Source organism: Prenolepis imparis, unplaced genomic scaffold, assembly GCF_030444845.1.
Source record: "Prenolepis imparis isolate NDT839.2.m4 unplaced genomic scaffold, iyPreImpa1.0 SCAF_1, whole genome shotgun sequence".
Lineage (NCBI taxonomy): Eukaryota > Metazoa > Arthropoda > Insecta > Hymenoptera > Formicidae > Prenolepis > Prenolepis imparis.
Window position 1 is genome coordinate 19,886,611 of NW_028141159.1, and position 17,372 is coordinate 19,903,982.

The 17,372-nt window shown below is 32.4% G+C and overlaps 1 protein-coding gene across 7 annotated transcripts in view; it reads right to left on the reverse strand.

Moving 5' to 3' along the window:
* LOC145935406 (uncharacterized) overlaps window positions 1-17,372 on the reverse strand; it is a 344,338-nt gene that overhangs the window by 32,424 nt on the left and 294,542 nt on the right. The gene's annotated exons all lie outside the window — the stretch shown is intronic.

Here is a 17,372-nt window from a genome sequence, read left to right on the forward strand (position 1 = left end):
TATTCGAGATAAACTTGTAAGGATTAAAAATAACTCGAATATCCGATATTTATTTGTTGATTTTTTATTTCAGTAATGCAAACATTCCGCTGTGCACTGATTTAGAAATACCCCGAGGGAGAACGAAAAAGAGTGTAAAATAACCGAAAGCTTGAATTGCAATTTTCGCACAAAGGCCACGCGCGAGTGACAATATTGAGTAAAAACCGGACTGCAGGTTTGAATCCGGTCACGGAATGTATTACAATACATATGTAGTTCGAACGAGTATGCAAATTCATTCGCGGCTGACTGTATACAGGCATAGGCCACTTGTCCGAGCAGGCATCGAGCTTTACTACTCGCGCACTATATCTCTGCATTTTCATTAATGTACTAAAGTATCTTTAAAACAACAAAATAATATTATGACGTGATTAAAATCCGATTAGCATCAGATCGATAAAAATTATTTAAATTAACAATTTTAATTAATTTGATAAATTCCTATATTGCGATAAATATTATACGAGTATTAAAGTTCTCATTCAGAAATAACGAATTAAATGTATAATCAAAATTAATCGAAACAAAAGGCGATTTTGTATTTCCATATTTTTCACACCTACTGCGCTACCATTTATGACACAACAATACAAATTTCCTCGAGGGTAGATTTTACATCGAAACGAGTTGTATTCATAGATAAACGAGGATTATTCCTCCACCGCTGCTCTTAGCGTGTTTTTAGCTGGATCCCACATTGTTTTCTTTCCGTCTTCCAGCTTTCTTTTCTCTGACATCCCCTTTTATTCCTTTCTGTTTTCTCCTCGTGCTCGAATTGTGATGTTTGCATATTGTTGTTTGCATATTCATTCCGAGTCCACTTCGTTCTACAATTACTACCAGCACGTATATATGCAACCTTGTTTAGTATATATGTACATACACATATACAACCTTTTCCTCTCTCCGCCCACTGCCATCCTACGCGATTCGCCCCGAAATTGAATAGAGAGAATATACGAGAAAGTAGAATGCAATTGCCTGGTTGAAAAGGCCGAAGGCGATTATTACGTGGGATGCGTTACGCGTAATAACTTTGTAATTGTCATCACAAAAGCACAAAGTGAACGGGCATTATCAGTTCAAACCTACTGCCATCGCAACACAGTCGATTACTGAATCACGTAAACATTTGTAGTACATTTTTTATTTTTCAGCGATGCTTTGTTCGTCGCAATAATACATACTTTTCGAAAGAGAGAGATTACTTTTTAATTGTACATAATATAAAAATTTTGCAGCTTTATAAAGTATAATTTTACGTTATAAAATGAAAAAAATATAAAAAACACTGATTAATAATTTCTTATATATAATTAAAACAAAAAAATCATTCAATCACGTACACAAAATTTGTGTAAACATAATATAAATTCTTTTACAAAATAATAAAAAAAATAATAAAAAAGTAACAAAAGTAAAAGAAAGTATAAAGTAAAAATACATCGATGTATAAATGCATCGAGACTATGCTGAATATATTCTCAGATAGAAAATGTAAAATAAAAATTCTCATATAATATCTGGCATCAATGAACTAAATTAATAATTATCTAGATGTGTTGTATGGCTATCAAAAGATTTTTAAAAATCTCAAGAGAGTTCAAAATATTCATATTAACTGCACGTATAAAGCAAAATCGATTCGGAGGTAAGTCGAAAAATTATAGTTAAATTATACATAATTATTACAAATACATATTACAAATTCGAAAGTTTTCTTCTGTTAGAAATATGAGAGAACAGTAAAATAAATGATTTATGTAAATTATTTTGCTCTCGTCGATTAAGCATGGAATAAAGTCGATTTGCATTGGTTTCGCGTTTATAAATGATTTGAAATTAATAAGTTTTCATTGCGCGAAATAAAACATAATATTATTGTGTGCGGCGTACTTTTTTAGTAAACTGAAAATTATGCAAATTTGCAGAACACGTGCAGAGGACGCGGAGTCTGCACGCGAAAATGCATTAAAGATGCATTCTGTAACTGGCGGAAAACGCGGGAGAACAATTTTTCGCTTCACTTCAACCACTTAACGGCCCCGGCGTTGTAAAGTCCTGCACGAACCAGTGAGCAGTTTCCATCCCGTTTCACGTAGCTAGCGAGGGTGGCAAGCGATACACACATGTCAGTCACCACCATCGCGCCAGGTGCGTTCATTCGGTGTGTAAAGGGAGGGAAAACTCGAGCCGTTAATAAGCCGTTGGATCTCCGCCCTGGCTAAAAGTGTACACGAACCCGGATATAGTTGTCACTCCCGTGAATAACGACACATAGGTAATACACTGTCTATGACGTAACGTGTTGATTACGTGTTCTAAATAAGTTTCTTGCGCGAAACATGCTTCGTACAGTAAATTGTATATGTAATAAAAGTAAATACAAGATTATCCAATCAGTACACCAACTAGTACACCGAGAGAATTTTCTCTTAGAATTTACCCTGAAAATTATGGTAATCGTGGGATAATATGGTATGGAAAGAATTTTATAAGAATTTCTTTGGTTAATATATCACGATAAAAATAATAATATCTATCACAATAAAATATATAATATGTTTGATTAATTTTACTATGCAGTTTAATAAAATATTAATCAAACATATATTTTATATTTTTTGTGATAAATATTTTTTTTTTGTGATAAGTATTAATCAGAGAGATTCTCATAAAATTCTTTCCATACTATATTGTTCCACGATTACCATGATTTTCAGGGTAAATTCTAAGAGAAAATTTTCTGAGTATATTTTTATTAATTCTTAAATTTTATTGCCATGCAAATTTAATAATAAAATCGTAAAGAAATAAAATCTAGAAAATGTATTGTAAGATTATAACGAGTGTTTTTAATAATTTATTACAAGTATTATTAAAAATTTGTTTTAATTATGATAAATTTAAAAAAACCATATTATATAAAATACAGAAGAAAATAAAACCATGTTAATTCAAATGATTGGAGTGAAAGAATTTTTTACAATAAAAAAACACTCACACGCAAACAATTTTCTTTTTTGAGAAACGGTACTAATTCAGATGGAAAAGCAGAGAGAGATGTAATCTTTTTTTTCCCTTCTCTCTTCCTTTTTTCTCTCAAGATATATACATATAGTATATATCTTGAAACCGACTACAGCCGAGCGAACCGAAAGAGCCGCCCATGAATTCATTTGCAAAAGGGCTTCGTTAATCTCGCCCGGATGCACTTCCCAATTGGCGGTCGCCTGTGATTGAGTGAACGAAGAGGAGTGCGTAAATCGAGCGTGCATATGTCTCAATATTCGCGAACGCGTGGGATCACGTGTCTGCGTGCATTGTACGCGCTGCACGGTTGAGCAGCAATGCAGCCACGCGGTACGAGACACCCACGTCCCTTGATCAAAGTGCTGCCTGAGAGTTGCACGCATCGTTCAGCCACCAGGGTACGATCGCTTCATGGGCGTCGACACTGATTTTCGTTTTGAACGCGTAGACGCGAAGCTTCTGAAAAATCATGGATCTCGCGCATATCGTCCTCCGTGAATTAAAAAATTACGATACCACAGATCCATGTACGTCGATTATTTGAATATTAATGATCCAGCGTGCAATGATGCAACAATTGCGAAATATTCCATTTTCATCCGCACGTTCTCGTTGAGTTACATTTCGACGATTTATTTTTTGCGAAATGCGTAGAAAAAAATTTGCGCTAGATTTTATTATCACTTAAAAAAATTTTCCGAATTTGAAAGAAATCGTATATATGTATTTTTTGTGTATTTTTATAAACATGTATATGCATGTATGTATATAGCTTCTAACAACCCTGACATGACGTTTTGAACCAAATTCGAATCTATTATATTATACATTTGAGTTGCGTCGCCACAATTCGTATATAATCCTGAAATCCGATATTAAAACGAGACGATCTATCTCGGCTGGAGTATCTCGTTATGCCGGGTCAAAGTAGCATTGGTAATGCGATGCATCGGTGGAAATGCGGAAACCTCTGAAGCGTGGCACTGCAATTATAATGCAATTGCAACGGATGGTCTTGCTGTAGAGAATTTCAATGGGAGGGAGAATTTCATGTGTAGCGACCGCATTTATTTGGCAAACGCGACAATCTCGGCCGTTCCCCGAGTCTTATTCGATCAGAAGAATCTCGAAAGGTTCGCCCGAAGGGCGCAGCGAAAAAGTTCGATGGCTGAAATTCTGTAGTTGCAGCCCTCGGCTATACGCTGGAGAGAATTCAATTCCCGCGTCAACAGAAGCGAATTTATCGCGACCGGATAAAGGAAGGACGCGCGAGAGAGGTTTGGAGAAATTGTATGAATACAAAACTTTTCCCGGGTTACTGGCGGATTCGTTGCTACGAGATTACTCCTCATCGCGTCTATTCGCATAATACCTGCTCCCTATTCCCGCTAGTTTGACGCAGGAAAGTCATTTCCCAGTAAATGCAACATTAAGAGTCACATGAAGAGTCCCGGGGAAACGCTTGTTCCATCAGATCCATTAGATCGTATTTCGGTGCCCAAAGGGAAGGAGTTAAAATAAGTCCATTTCGCAGAAAATTTTAATGATAAGAGAGAGACGCATTATCTCCAAAAAACAAGTTCTGACTAGGTTCTATTTTATCTTTGCTCTCCGACCTGGCGGACGGACTTCGCAGGATGAAAACTTTAAGAAAAGATAGTAGCTAGTTGAAAAATGGCACAATCCCTTAAAAATAGGGACCAAAGTGGCCCTTTTATCTATACTGAAGGGGCTACAACGATATTATCGCAATCGCAAATCGAGTTTTACGACGAAAGATCTATCTTATTTAATTCCCAGAGCTGACGATCTTCACGAGACCGTTAACTAATATTTTTAGCAAAAATTAGTACTGCATTCTTAAAAATAGAATATTATATGTATATAATAAAAATATATCACAATAAACACTGAACAGAAATATTAGCCGTCGCTCAAAAAGAAAACGTTCTGATTTAGTAAACAGACTATTTCTTATCCGCGTTACAAATTAGTAGTACAACTTTTTTTTATTTGCGTCATTAGAGTTAAAAAAAATTGTTATTCTCTAACAGATGACGCACTCTCGATAATTAAGTATCGTTCTTTCACGGACCGAGATAAACGAGATGTTTATCTTTGTTTTCCTCTAGAATGTGCCAGCAAATTTTATTTCTCTTTTTTCCGAACCGACGAATATCCCCGCGAAAGAAATCCACATATTTAATCACTGTATACTTATTTATAAATGTACAGTGAGTAAATAAAAAGTAAGTTTCTAAATATAATAATAAATTTCTTTCACAGCATCTAATCAAATAAATTTTAAAATATGGATTATACTCGCAGAATTTATAAAATAAACAATTTACGGTGGTGTCATTTAAAAAAAACGAATAATAGTGAGGTTTCTGTATTTTCTATGTGAGATAAAACGCAACATGAAATGATGAAAAATGTTGGTGCCATGAAAGAAAAGCACAAACGTCGAGATGAGTTATATCTTACTAATCTTTCTTTAACGTCGCAGTACAGTTAAAGATTGATTGAAACGAATCGTAGCTGCCGACATGAATAGAACCTAGAAACGTGTTTATCGCAATATGCATTTATATACAAAATAGTGTGTTCATGAACAGTGTGCTCTCGAAATGATTTTCAAGCCGCACGAACGAGATAAACGTGGATTTTATACAGATTTTTAAAAAAAATAAATAAATAAAACTAAAAATAAAACATCAAAAAATCATAACTTAAAAACACAGTATCAATGTGATGGATCATTTTACAGTCGTGCAAACCAGTTCATAGTTCATGAATTCAATTATTGGAGTTGTACACGAACAAACACTTGATCATGACCGGCAGCGCGTCGATAAACGTTCAGCTTGGTATTACGCGCAATAGTGTACATCTGGTCCCTAAAGTTGATAGACATCTCGCCAAGACTCGGCCACTTGTTGAGAACTTGGTTTCGCGGCGATTTGTAAACACTGCTACAAATTGCAATATTACGCCTCGCAATATTTAGCGAAATCAAATCAGAGGTGAGAGAGAAGCAATAGAAGCGATTGATTGACGGCTCGAAATGCACTCCTCGTTATATCGTAACAATATGTTTGTTTAGAAATTTAAATCAGATGCAAAGAGTATTGTTTAATGCGAGTATGCATATGTGTATTATGTTTCCAAAAAATAGATTTTTTATAAAAATAGATAAAGCATTTTATAAATATTATTATCCATAATTATAAAACCCCAAATAAATATGAAGCAAATTTTTTCATGAGAGAATAAATCAGGAAATATTCTTTTAATATTAATTTGTCAAGGAAAGTTGTATCTCATTTTGCAATATATCGTTCAGATATAATTTAATTTATTTTATTGATAATAATTGTTATAAAATAGGCATAGTTTAATGATATACAGTTATAAGAATTTTTTATTTCCTAAACATTATTTTTTTCGATCTTTTTATTTGTGCTCTTTTCAAAACTGCATTGATTTAAAAATATAGAGAAAATTCGTGCACTTTTTAAATGCATATTATACTAGAATACTTAAAAAATTACAAAGCAATTCCGCGAATGAAATTAATCACGTGACTATTTATTGAAAATTGTAAGCGCGACAAGTTAAATATATTGTTCTAGGGCAATTGCAAGTAGAATAGCATTCTATAATCTCGGACATCCTGAAACATTGGGCAGGAAACGATGAAAATGAAACACTTAATCCTCAGGTTTTCGATCCCGAAAAACATCGGCGAACGCACCGAATTCGGCGAGATTAACGAATCTAAAATATACAATCAAAATCAATGGTATCGCCTGCGGGACCCTACGTTCTGCTATCTTGAAATATTCAACGACCAACGCTCTAGCTTCGTCTCTCGATCGCGTAATAAATTCCCGAATGTGAGTAGCTTTTCGACCAAAAAGAGATAGAAGGATCAAATGCCAAATATCGAAAGAAGAGAATTAAAATCCCAAAAATAGGAAATATTGTATGATACATATAGAAATATCCGACTATGAGATGTTATCTTTAAGCTTCGAAATCGGTACGCTTATCTTTTCATTATATCTTTGATTTCCTGTTTAATCTGTTCATCATTTCCGATTTTTATATAAGTGTATAAATTTAAATTTAAAAACTAATGTTTTTTATTTAAACTACTCGCTGTAATAATATATTAATTTATTATTATCTTTCTCTAAAATTTCTATTAATTAATATTTATCTATAATAAAACTCAAATCTAATCATTCAATGTTTAAAAATGTATATGTACAATATTTATATATTGTGTCTAACTTTATTTAAAATTAATATTATATATATAATTTATTATTAATCATTATAATCTATAATTCATTGAGTTCATTAATTACGACAATTTATGAGTTAATACTGCATAAAACAGGTAAAAAATAAATCGACTCTTTCTTTTATTTTTTTAACTATTCATTTCTATACTCGAAGCGATCGATTTCATATGTCTTACGAAGAATGGTTCACAAATATATGTCGGATCCTATGGTATATAATGACACGATTTACAAAAGCTTTTCATCACATATAATCGAACGCATGTAGATTAAGGCATTTATTAATATGGATGTCCGAGTCGCGTGAAACCGTCACCGCGCTCGCGCGAACATTGAAAGCGATAGCGATTGATTGGCGCCGACCTGAATTGTTAAACGTAAATCGAATAATTCAAGTGTCGACAGTACACAGCGCACAAATTAGCGCACGTCGCGCTGAAAGACAAATTATCCCTGCGCTTGAATCTAGAAATCCTACTCGCCCACAATATATGCACGCACGATACGTATATAATGGATAAAAGCGCTTCCGGCTACGCAATTGTACATACTGTCGGAAATTGTTATAAACACATACACACGCCCACGTCGAAAAGCAAAGAGAATCGGCAAATGTCACTCGAAGAGAAGTTGAGAATCAACTTTCTGCCGAAAGTGCATCGTTACTAGTAAATTCGCGGCGAAAAACGAAACTGGTTATTTAAAGTTTAATAAAATTTATTCGCGTTTATATATGCGGTGTTCTTTTTTTTTCTTATTTTGCGACTGATCAATTAAATGTACTGATAGTAGTGTATGTATAGCGCTTTGTTTTTTCCGAAGGCATCCAAGGTTGAAAATCGAGATAAAAGGTCAGCTTCGTAGGATTAGTTCATTAATCTTACATGAGGCCACCACGTGGCGCGTAATCCACTCTTTAAAATGGAAATCGAGAGAGAAAAAAGAGAGAGGAAGATTCGCAACAAAGAACCTTGAGGGTATCGCACGTTAGAATATATCTAAAGGCAGATTTGCTCACGGCTTGGTTTCTTTTTGTTCTGTGCTCCAAGTTTTAAAGTAGGTGAAGTTTTAAATCTAATTTTTATATATACGCTATTATTTGTCGTGTATTTAATTATAACTATTAATTATAAACTTTATATTACGTTAATAAATTGCATTCAAAAGTTTTATGCAATCATAGATTAATAATTATTCATATTCATGCACGATAAATTAACTTTATTTCAATTAAATTAAATTTATTTCGTGGGACATGCGTATGCCGGTTAATATAGTATAATATTCTCTGCACTTGTCGCAGACAGTCTTCTTTAACAAATATAATCAACAATATAGATATTTTTTCTCCCGTAAATATTTCGCGATAATCGAAAGTTCTAGAAATAACATGTATTTCTAAAACATGACACATACTAACAACCTCGCGTGTCCCTTCGTTATTTATTAATTAAAATACGTCTCTCTGAAACCGAAATAAATTGTGATGTATTAGTTTGCGGCAATTTTAATGAGAATATATTGCAGAGCTATACAATGCCATAAATACTAAATACATCGTCGTTGATTATGAAGAAAGATAGCAGGCAGACACTGGGGAGTTGACAAAGAATTTGTAAATTATAATCCATACGTATATGTGAGAAACACATACTGTCGAAATGTAAATTATCAGTCAATTTCGAATAACGAGTTCGTTCCACGCGAATTGAATTGATTATTCATTCGCGACGAGAGCGGATATTTTTCATTATCACGGCTCGGATTAATGGCTGAAACTCGAGGGATCATTATCTCGCGGTGAACGTTGTGATGTAAAGTAGCTATATAGTCATACGCCATCAAGTTGGTACTTCGATCCCTAATTAGCTTCGTGGCTACGCGAGCGCTTGATTTTCTATCGTTGATTGACATGGCTCTTCAGCCGCGTGTCAAAATTCAATTGAGACGAATTGCCGTGATGCATAGATGCTTCGTTAAACGGCATGAAGCGTATCAATGACTCCTATTATTGTAAATCGAAAGGATATTATGTAAAAGCGGCGAAATGCCAGTTTTAATTAATCATCCCGTTGAAAATACTTTGAAGGCTCTTAGGTCTTAAAAATATTTATATAAAGAAGAAAAGTAACGAAAGAAAAATGTTCAACAACTTGTAAATTAAAAAAAAGATTAATAAGTTTGTGCGAAAATGCAGAATAAATCCCATGAAAGTTTTGTCGAAAATAACTTTCGACAAAATTGCCCAATCAACGTCTAAGAAAGTATTTAAACTCACTTATTATTGCAATATAATTAAATTAAATATTAAATAATTTAATTATAAAGTATCTCCTAATTAAAAGATATTTCCATAAATTGTATCAATGAATGACGCGTATAAAAATACAGAAATCAATCGACGAATGATTCTCTTCGCGGAAAAACAAGGAATAATTAACCGCGACTGTGCTTGCGAGGCAAAAATATACCGTGAGCTTTTTTCGATTGACCCATATCAACCGATGTACATGTCTCGTGGGATTAAGCGACGCATTCATACGCTATTAAGCGTCGACTGATTTGCTTCCGAGCATAGGCAACGTACGTACGTACATTCACTTTGTCAAGAAGATCCCATGTGTGAAATCAAGGGCTGATTCAGTTTATACCCGGGAAATGTATGGTGAGATCGGATGAATTCAGCTTCTCTATCAGAGAGAAATGTGGATAATAATTGATACAACGCGTATACACTAAAGAGAATTCTCAATTAAGTTACTCATTCCTATCATAATGTCAACTAATAACCGTTGTGATTCATGGAGCGAAATATTTTCTACGGAAGTTGTGTAATATTTATGAAATAGGAGAATCATTAGCATTAATCATTAGTATTTTCTGCTTATAGTTTTAGAAAAAAAAAAAACATTAAAATAATTTCTTTTTCGATCAAATCAATTAAATTGCTTTCCTACGTAAATGCGAAAAAATTTCTCTCTAACATTTTTCAAACATAATAAAAATTTTAACCACACTGATGAATCAATACACAATCAAGAGCCAGTAACGGAATAAATTTGCGGTTGATGGAGCACAACTCCAAATAAAGTTGATGAATGGAATCGGAAATACGACTTTATGGCTGATGCCCTGTTTTGCATACAATGATTTATAAAAGTTCGCATATCATCAGAAATGCTTTAAATATTTTCCCTCCCGAAGTTTGCTTTACTTTATCCCTGCCGGCACAGTTCTTTAATAGCTTCTGCTGTAAATAACTTTTGCTTGAAAGAGCGACTTTTAAGTTTTAACTTCACGGATATTACTTTGCGGAAAAATATGTGTTTAACGTAGATAGATTAATCTGTGACAATTAAAACTTTTATATCTACATACATATATATCAAGAGAGCAAAAGAGAGTATTTCATTCTTGACTTTATATTCACATAATGTCTACAAATAGTTCTCATTGTCAGACATTTTTATTATCTTCAATATATATATATATATATCATTTCATTTATTTTATATTTATATAAAATATAAATTATATACATACATATATTGTAATCTATATATAAATTATATTTTATTTTATATATTATATATAAATGAAGAAATATACAGAACGTAAAAGACGGAAAATAAAATATCGAATGATAATTTCGATTTTTATTTGAAAGAAATAAAATATTTCGTAAATATGTGTGATAACACAATTTATATTCATATTATTCCTAAAATATACGTAAAATAAAACCAACATAAATCGTAAAACAGAGAACATCTATTTTCGACAAGTCAAGAACATAATGCATATTGCATATCTCTATTTTCTGCTCTCCAGCGATTATGTCACACAATAGTAGCGATATTATCCTAGGCGTATTCGATGTATCGAAACTGATTAGCATATTTCCAACGTCAATGATCGATCGAGATTCAGTCAGAGCCTGCGGATTTGCAGAGGTTCATTTCCAACACGACTGTCTACGTTCATGTCGGGTCAGAAGGAGGGACTTTGATGTACATTGATAATTCATGCGAATCCAATTACACTCTGAGATCGCCCGATAATTGTTCCGGGTCAATACCCCAGTGTAGAGAATTCAGCGAAGAAGCCAACGAACACGCTTTGCAGATATAATACGAATAGAGTGGGAAGTACGTTTGATTTCGTTCTGGATATCGTCATCCGATCGAACGGAAACGTAGCGGAAAGAATGTTTCCGGCGCCGCCCGTCCGTTATACGGTTAATTTTATGCGCGGTAAAATATCCATGGTTGTTTTCCATTCATGTTTACATATTATACAATTATATTAATTTTTTAATTAATTGTCTTGGATTGTGTCTGTTCTGTTAATTTTATATAATGTATTGTAGATAAGAAATAACAGGTGTAGCATATAAAGTACAAACGAAAAATACTGTTATTCTTCACGCAAATATAAATGCGATGGTTCGTCTAATTTGTGTTTATATCACTGAAAAGCGTGTAAAATTAAATACAATGAATCTAACGTGTAGAAATGTAACAACAAATCAATATTCCTACTTTTTTATATCATGTATATTTAGTAACAATCTTATCGAAAAATATAAATGCGATGGTTCGTCTAATTTGTGTTTATATCACTGAAAAGCGTGTAAAATTAAATACAATGAATCTAACGTGTAGAAATGTAACAACAAATCAATATTCCTACTTTTTTATATCGTGTATATTTAGTAACAATCTTATCGAAAAATATAAATGCGATGGTTCGTCTAATTTGTGTTTATATCACTGAAAAGCGTGTAAAATTAAATACAATGAATCTAACGTGTAGAAATGTAACAACAAATCAATATTCCTACTTTTTTATATCGTGTATATTTAGTAACAATCTTATCGAAAAATATAAATGCGAGGGTTCGTCTAATTTGTGTTTATATCACTGAAAAGCGTGTAAAATTAAATACAATGAATCTAACGTGTAGAAATGTAACAACAAATCAATATTCCTATTTTTTTATATCGTGTATATTTAGTAACAATCTTATCGAAAAATATAAATGCGATGGTTCGTCTAATTTGTGTTTATATCACTGAAAAGCGTGTAAAATTAAATACAATGAATCTAACGTGTAGAAATGTAACAACAAATCAATATTCCTATTTTTTTATATCGTGTATATTTAGTAACAATCTTATCGAAAAATATAAATGCGATGGTTCGTCTAATTTGTGTTTATATCACTGAAAAGCGTGTAAAATTAAATACAATGAATCTAACGTGTAGAAATGTAACAACAAATCAATATTCCTACTTTTTTATATCGTGTATATTTAGTAACAATCTTATCGAAAAATATAAATGCGATGGTTCGTCTAATTTGTGTTTATATCACTGAAAAGCGTGTAAAATTAAATACAATGAATCTAACGTGTAGAAATGTAACAACAAATCAATATTCCTATTTTTTTATATCGTGTATATTTAGTAACAATCTTATCGAAAAATATAAATGCGATGGTTCGTCTAATTTGTGTTTATATCACTGAAAAGCGTGTAAAATTAAATACAATGAATCTAACGTGTAGAAATGTAACAACAAATCAATATTCCTACTTTTTTATATCGTGTATATTTAGTAACAATCTTATCGAAAAATATAAATGCGATGGTTCGTCTAATTTGTGTTTATATCACTGAAAAGCGTGTAAAATTAAATACAATGAATCTAACGTGTAGAAATGTAACAACAAATCAATATTCCTATTTTTTTATATCGTGTATATTTAGTAACAATCTTATCGAAAAATATAAATGCGATGGTTCGTCTAATTTGTGTTTATATCACTGAAAAGCGTGTAAAATTAAATACAATGAATCTAACGTGTAGAAATGTAACAACAAATCAATATTCCTACTTTTTTATATCGTGTATATTTAGTAACAATCTTATCGAAAAATATAAATGCGAGGGTTCGTCTAATTTGTGTTTATATCACTGAAAAGCGTGTAAAATTAAATACAATGAATCTAACGTGTAGAAATGTAACAACAAATCAATATTCCTATTTTTTTATATCGTGTATATTTAGTAACAATCTTATCGAAAAATATAAATGCGATGGTTCGTCTAATTTGTGTTTATATCACTGAAAAGCGTGTAAAATTAAATACAATGAATCTAACGTGTAGAAATGTAACAACAAATCAATATTCCTACTTTTTTATATCGTGTATATTTAGTAACAATCTTATCGAAAAATATAAATGCGATGGTTCGTCTAATTTGTGTTTATATCACTGAAAAGCGTGTAAAATTAAATACAATGAATCTAACGTGTAGAAATGTAACAACAAATCAATATTCCTATTTTTTTATATCGTGTATATTTAGTAACAATCTTATCGAAAAATATAAATGCGATGGTTCGTCTAATTTGTGTTTATATCACTGAAAAGCGTGTAAAATTAAATACAATGAATCTAACGTGTAGAAATGTAACAACAAATCAATATTCCTACTTTTTTATATCGTGTATATTTAGTAACAATCTTATCGAAAAATATAAATGCGATGGTTCGTCTAATTTGTGTTTATATCACTGAAAAGCGTGTAAAATTAAATACAATGAATCTAACGTGTAGAAATGTAACAACAAATCAATATTCCTACTTTTTTATATCGTGTATATTTAGTAACAATCTTATCGAAAAATATAAATGCGATGGTTCGTCTAATTTGTGTTTATATCACTGAAAAGCGTGTAAAATTAAATACAATGAATCTAACGTGTAGAAATGTAACAACAAATCAATATTCCTATTTTTTTATATCGTGTATATTTAGTAACAATCTTATCGAAAAATATAAATGCGATGGTTCGTCTAATTTGTGTTTATATCACTGAAAAGCGTATAAAATTAAATACAATGAATCTAACGTGTAGAAATGTAACAACAAATCAATATTCCTACTTTTTTATATCGTGTATATTTAGTAACAATCTTATCGAAAAATATAAATGCGATGGTTCGTCTAATTTGTGTTTATATCACTGAAAAGCGTGTAAAATTAAATACAATGAATCTAACGTGTAGAAATGTAACAACAAATCAATATTCGTACTTTTTTATATCGTGTATATTTAGTAACAATCTTATCGAAAAATATAAATGCGATGGTTCGTCTAATTTGTGTTTATATCACTGAAAAGCGTGTAAAATTAAATACAATGAATCTAACGTGTAGAAATGTAACAACAAATCAATATTCCTACTTTTTTATATCGTGTATATTTAGTAACAATCTTATCGAAAAATATAAATGCGATGGTTCGTCTAATTTGTGTTTATATCACTGAAAAGCGTGTAAAATTAAATACAATGAATCTAACGTGTAGAAATGTAACAACAAATCAATATTCCTACTTTTTTATATCGTGTATATTTAGTAACAATCTTATCGAAAAAATGTTGACGAATAAAATAATTTCCGAGCGACCTTTTAATGTAAAATACGATCTTTTAAATCAAGATTCACCGCGAAAAATTCACAAGAAAGAAATCTTACTTTCTTATCTCTCAGTTTATTATTCCTAAGGCTTTTTCTCTATTGGCAGTGTGTGCGCATCCATACATGAATAAGAAGAAACGTTTACTCTCGCCTCAAAATGCTTCAACTTATCTTGAACGTAATTTGGCGAATAAGTATATCAGAGACTTTTCTCTCGATTACTTAATAAAGATTCGGAACATACCTATCTTATCTTTATACTCAAAGAAGTACAACAATTTGTATTATATTTGCGAAAGTAAACGCATATCCTTCCATTTCGAAAAAAAGACTAATCAATCATAATAAAAAAAAATTCAATAAATAAATAAAATCCATAAAATATATTGACACATATTATTATAGAGTTATCGCTCTCTTTATGCATATATTCTTCATATATCATATTACGTTTGTAAAATACTTTATCGATAAATTCGTAACTAGGTGTCTATTTTTATAAAGATATGTTGTTTTTTGCGATAAATTGTTGTTCTGCAATATATTCAAAGGCAAATCGATCACGGATAAAGACGATTGCGGATAGTTGGACGTTTATTTCAAGAATTTTTTCACGTATCCTAACGAATGCGCATATTTTCCTCGCAGCTATTGGCAAAGCCGCGTGCCAACGAAAAACTATGCATGACTCGCCTCCAAATTAGAATACCGAGCGACGATTCTTTTCTCTCTCTTTCATCATTCTCTCTTTCTCTCTCTCTCATAAACGCTCTCGGTCGGTTACAGGAACCGAAGTGACATTGACTAATGAGCTCGCATCGAGCATTCACGGGCACATGCAAATGCGTTCTCGAGCTACGTCGCGCGAATCATAATCCGTGCACGGTCGTTTACGGCCGGTAATTTGACGTGCGACGAGCCACGAAAGGGCCAGCGCGCGATCTCCACCGTCCTTCCATTGCCGAGGGGTACTTGCCATTTTAATCGTAACTGATTTTCCGTCCGAAAAATGCGAAATGTGGCTTGAAAATTTTTATAATTGAAAAATGTCGATATCCATATTTTATCGAATCATATTTAAGAAACGTGAATATGAAGGATAAAATTTTTGCATACAATCGCGTTATATCTGGTGTAGGCGAATATGATTATCGTGCGAACTCTTAAGTGCTATCAAAGTAAGATCAAAGAGAAATGTTTTAAATCTATTTTAAATATTCAGTTAAGAAATAATAATATTCATTATGCACATAATGTTAGCTTGAAATATTCGAATAAGTCTTTCAATCTTCTTCTTCCTCCAGTTTCTTTCGTTACCGATTCTCAAAGTTTTATAATGAAGAATTTACCAAACCAGTGTTGTTCCGTAATAGAAATAAGTTTTACATGCTTCAAGAAAAATTACAGCGTATTTTCATAACACTGGTGGCTTCCTTTCCTTCCACTTTCATTCTTTTGTTAACGAGATAAAAGATGCTTACGATTAATGTAAACGAGATACCTCCGCAAGAAAGTAATACTTGTTTACAAGAGCCCGGACTACGCTGACAAAATGTACGTGTACAGAATATGCGTAATTTCGCTCACGAGAATAAAAGGGATTGGAGCGTGGAATAACATCACGAGACGGAGAATCAAGCCTCGCTATCTCATTGCGAGAGAGTGTCATATAAGCGTCCGGCACAAGTAATAATGTAGAATAGAACTTTTTCCGAGTTAAGGTCTCTCAATTCGTATGCGCGACTTCTCGCGAAAAAATGTTATCTCTGTTGTGGTTTCGTTGAAAAGATCGGAGGATTTTGTCGCGAGAAGACGAGAAGCTATATATATGAACGCGAATTTTTCCGCTAAATATACAACTGCAAGTTCATTTTATATGTATATATTATATATTTTTTTCTCTATATATCTCTATATATATTTTTTTCTTTTATTTGATCTAACCGAATATAATTAATAATAATATAACTTTGCTTCGCGCGCCTAATTATATTCGGTTAGATTAAACGAAATAAGAAAAAAAATACATATATATACATATAGAGAGAAAAAAAATATATACACATATATCGCGTTTTTAAAAGCGAGGAATCTTCGATTAGGCGAGACGAGAGAAGTAGCACCACCCAACGAATAATTAAAGCGTGAAATTATTATTACGAATATATCCCGACCCCGAATTTCACGTAAACAAACAAATAAATTCACGGATTAAAAATTACATCTCGTAACTACAAGTTGGATGGAAATTATAGTTTCCCCGTAAAGGATGACTTTCCTTGCGCGACGTCGTGCACGAAATACGCTCCGGTGATATCGCCCGCTAGTTTTCCCGTCGACAGTTTTCCCAACAATTTTCTTTCCCTATTCTTCGCGCATAAACCGGTCCCTGGTAGAGTGCCCATTAAAAATGTCGAGAAGGAAATTCAGTACGAATCCCATCGCCGGGTCGAGACGGGAAGATCCGCGACGACGTCATTCTGTTT